This window comes from Triticum aestivum, chromosome 2B (genome assembly GCF_018294505.1).
Source record: "Triticum aestivum cultivar Chinese Spring chromosome 2B, IWGSC CS RefSeq v2.1, whole genome shotgun sequence".
Classification (NCBI taxonomy): Eukaryota; Viridiplantae; Streptophyta; class Magnoliopsida; order Poales; family Poaceae; genus Triticum; species Triticum aestivum.
This window is the reverse complement of record NC_057798.1, coordinates 731289674-731294588: the sequence shown is the minus strand read 5'-3', so window position 1 is coordinate 731294588 and position 4915 is coordinate 731289674.

Genomic DNA, 4915 nt, shown 5'->3' with positions numbered 1-4915 from the left:
CAACAGCGCACAGTTAGGGGGAACACTTTCTTGAAATTATTATGAGGGATCATCTTATTTACTACCGTCGTTCTAAGTAAACAAGATACAAAAACATGATAAACATCACATGCAATCAAATAGTAGTGACATGATATGGCCAATATCATATAGCTCCTTTGATCTCCATCTTCGGGGCTCCATGATCATCTTCGTCACCGGCATGACACCATGATCTCCATCATCATGATCTCCATCATCATGATCTCCATCATCGTGTCTCCATGGGGTTGCTCGCCAACTATTACTTCTACTACTAAGGCTAACGGTTTAGTAATAAAGTAAAGTAATTACATGGCGTTAAATCATTGACAAGCAGGTCATACAATAATTAAGACAACTCCTATGGCTCCTGCCGGCTGTCATACTCATCGACATGCAAGTCGTGATTCCTATTACAAGAACATGATCTCATACATCACATATATATCATTCATCATTCATCACAACTTTTGGCCATATCACATCACAAATCATATGCTGCAAAAACAAGTTAGACGTCCTCTAATTGTTGTTGCATGTTTTACGTGGCTGCAATAGGGTTCTAGCAAGAACGTTTTCTTACCTACGTAAAAGCCACAACATGATTTGTCAACTTCTATTTACCCTTCATAAGGACCCTTTTCATCGAATCCGCTCCAACTAAAGTGGGAGAGACAGACACCCGCTAGCCACCTTATGCAACTAGTGCATGTCAGTCGGTGGAACCTGTCTCACGTAAGCGTACGTGTAAGGTCGGTCCGGGCTGCTTCATCCCACAATATCGCTGAAGCAAAATAAGACTAGTAGTGGCAAGAAAGTTGACAACATCTACGCCCACAACAAATTTGTGTTCTACTCGTGCAAAGAGAACTACGCATAGACCTAGCTCATGATGCCACTGTTGGGGAACGTTGCATAAAATAAAAAGTTTCCTACATTCACCAAGATCAATCTATGAGTTCATCTAGCAACGAGAGAGAGGAGTGCATCTACATACCCTTGTAGATCGCGAGCGGAAGCGTTCAAGAGAACGAGGTTGAGGGAGTCGTACTCGTCGTGATCCAAATCACCGGAGATCCTAGAGCCGAACGGACGGCACCTCCGAGTTCAACACACGTACGGTCAGCGAGGCGTCTCCTCCTTCTTGATCCAGCAAGGGGGGAGGAGAGGTTGATGAAGATCCAGCAGCACGACAATGTGGTGGTGGATGCAGCAGGGATCCCGGCAGGGCTTCGCCAAGCGTCTGTGGGAGGGAGAGGTGTAGCAAGGGGAAGGGAGGCGCCAAGTGCAAGGTCATGGCTGCCGTCCCTCCCCTCCTCTTTATATAGGGTCCCCAGGGGGGCACCGGCCCTAGGAGATTGAATCTCCAAGGGGGGGGGGCGGCGGCCAAGGGGGTGCCTTGCCCCCCAAGGCAAGTGGAGGCGCCCCCACCCTAGGGTTTCCAACCCTAGGTGCAGGGGGGGCCAAGGGGGGGCACACCAGCCCACCAGAGGCTGGTTCCCCTCCCACTTCAACCCATGGGGCCCTCCGGGATAGGTGGCCCCACCCGGTGGACCCCGGGGACCCTTCCGGTGGTCCCGGTACAATACCGGTGACCCCCGAAACTTTCCCGATGGCCGAAACTCGACTTCCCATATATAATTCTTTACCTCCGGAGCATTCCGGAACTCCTCGTGATGTCCGGGATCTCATCCGGGACTCTGAAAAACTTTTGGTTTGCTGCATACTAATATCTCTACAACCCTAGCGTCACCGAACCTTAAGTGTGTAGACCTTACGGGATCGGGAGACACGTAGACATGACCGAGACGACTCTCCGGTCAATAACCAACAGCGGGATCTGGATACCCATGTTGGCTCCCACATGCTCCTCTATGATCTCATCGGATGAACCACGATGTCGAGGATTCAAGCAACCCCGTATACAATTCCCTTTGTCAATCGGTACATTACATGCCCGAGATTCGATCGTCGGTATCCCAATACCTCGTTTAATCTCATTATCGGCAAGTCACTTTACTCGTACCGTAATGCATGATCCTGTGACCAGACACTTGGTCACTTTGATCACATTATGATGATGCATTACTGAGTGGGCCCAGAGATACCTCTCCGTCATACGGAGTGATAAATCCCAGTCTCGATCTGTGTCAACCCAACAAACACTTTCGGAGATACCCGTAGTATACCTTTATAGTCACCCAGTTACGTTGTGATGTTTGGTACACCCAAAGCACTCCTACGGTATCCGGGAGTTACACGATCTCATGGTCTAAGGAAAAGATACTTGACATTGGAAAAGCTCTAGCGAACGAACTACACGATCTTGTGCTATGCTTAGGATTGGGTCTTGTCCATCACATCAATCTCCTAATGATGTGATCCCGTTATCAATGACATCCAATGTCCATAGTCAGGAAACCTTGACTATCTGTTGATCAATGGGCTAGTCAACTAGAGGCTCACCAGGGACATGTTGTGGTCTATGTATTCACACATGTATTACGATTTCCGGATAACACAATTATAGCATGAATAAAAGACAATTATCATGAACAAAGAAATATAATAATAACCATTTTATTATTGCCTCTAGGGCATATTTCCAACAGTCTCCCACTTGCACTAGAGTCAATATTCTACTTACATTGTGATGAATCGAACACCCATAGCTTTCTGGTGTTGATCATGTTTTGCTCTAGGGAGAGGTTTAGTCAACGGAGCTGCTACATTCAGATCCGTATGTACTTTACAAATATCTATGTCTCCATCTTGAACATTTTCACATATGGAGTTGAAGCGACGCTTGATGTGCCTGGTCTTCTTGTGAAACCTGGGCTCCTTAGCAAGTGCAATAGCTCCAGTGTTGTCACAGAAGAGTGCGATCGGCCCCGACGCATTGGGTATGACTCCTAGGTCGGTGATGAACTCCTTCACCCAGATTGCTTCATGTGCTGCCTCTGAGGCTGCCATGTACTCTGCTTCACATGTAGATCCCGCCACGACGCTTTGCTTGCAACTGCACCAGCTTACTGCCCCACCATTCAATATATACACGTATCCGGTTTGTGACTTAGAGTCATCCAGATCTGTGTTGAAGCTAGCGTCGACGTAACCCTTTACGACGAGCTCTTCGTCACCTCCATAAACGAGAAACATATCCTTAGTCCTTTTCAGGTACTTTAGGATGTTCTTGACCGCTGTCCAGTGTTCCTTGCCAGGATTGCTTTGGTACCTTCCTACCAAACTTACGACAAGGTTTACATCACGTCTGGTACACAACATGGCATACATAATAGACCCTATGGCTGAGGCATAGGGGATGACACTCATCTCTTCTTTATCTTCTGTCATGGTCGGGCATTGAGTCGAGCTCAATTTCACACCTTGCAACACAGGCAAGAACCCCTTCCTAGACTGATCCATATTGAACTTCTTCAATATCTTATCAAGGTATGTGCTTTGTGAAAGACCTATGAGGCGTCTCGATCTATCTCTATAGATCTTGATGCCTAATATATAAGCAGCTTCTCCAAGGTCCTTCATTGAAAAACACTTATTCAAGTAGGCCTTAATGCTGTCCAAGAGTTCTATATCATTTCCCATCAAAAGTATGTCATCTACATATAATATGAGAAATGCTACAGCGCTCCCACTCACTTTCTTGTAAACACAAGCTTCTCCATAAGTCTGCATAAACCCAAACGCTTTGATCATCTCATCAAAGCGAATGTTCCAACTCCGAGATGCTTGCACCAGCCCATAAATGGATCGCTGGAGCGTGCATCCCTTGTTAGCATTCTCAGGGTCGACAAAACCTTTCGACTGCATCATATACAGTTCTTCCTTAAGATGACCGTTAAGGAATGTCATTTTGACGTCCATTTGCCATATCTCATAATCATAATATGTGGCAATTGCTAACATGATTCGGACGGACTTTAGCTTCGCTACGGGAGAGAATGTCTCATCATAGTCAACCCCTTGAACTTGTCGATAACCCTTAGCGACAAGTCGAGCTTTATAGATGGTAACATTACCATCCGCTCCCGTCTTCTTCTTAAAGATCCATTTGTTTTCTATCGCTCGCCGATCATCGGGCAAGTCTGTCAAAGTCCATACTTCGTTTTCATACATGGATCCTATCTCGGATTGCATGGCTTCAAGCCATTTGTTGGAATCTGGGCCCGCCATCGCTTCTTCATAGTTCGAAGGTTCACCATTATCTAACAACATGATTTCCAGGACAGGATTGCCATACCACTCTGGTGTGGAACGTGTCCTCGTGGACCTACGAAGTTCAGTAGCAACTTGATCTGAAGAACCTTGATCATCATCATTAACTTCCTCTTCAGTTGGTGCTGGCACCACAGGAACATCTTCCTGAGCTGCGCTACTCACCGGTTCAAGAGGTAGTACTTCATCAAGCTCTACTTTCCTCCCACTTAATTCTTTCGAGAGAAACTCTTTCTCCAGAAAGGACCTGTTCTTGGCAACAAAGATCTTGCCCTCGGATCTTCAATAGAAGGTATACCCAATGGTTTCCTTAGGGTATCCTATGAAGACGCATTTTTCCGACTTGGGTTTGAGCTTTTCAGGTTGAAGTTTCTTGACATAAGCATCGCATCCCCAAACTTTTAGAAACGACAGCTTAGGTTTCTTCCCAAACCGTAATTCATACGGTGTCGTCTCAACGGATTTAGACGGTGCCCTATTTAAAGTGAATGTAGCTGTCTCTAGAGCGTATCCCCAAAATGATAGCGGTAAATCGGTAAGAGACATCATAGATCGCACCATATCCAATAAAGTGCGATTACGACGTTCGGACACACCGTTACTGTCAGGGATATACCCCGCAATGTAAACCGGCCGGAAGTTAACCCGGCCGGACTTG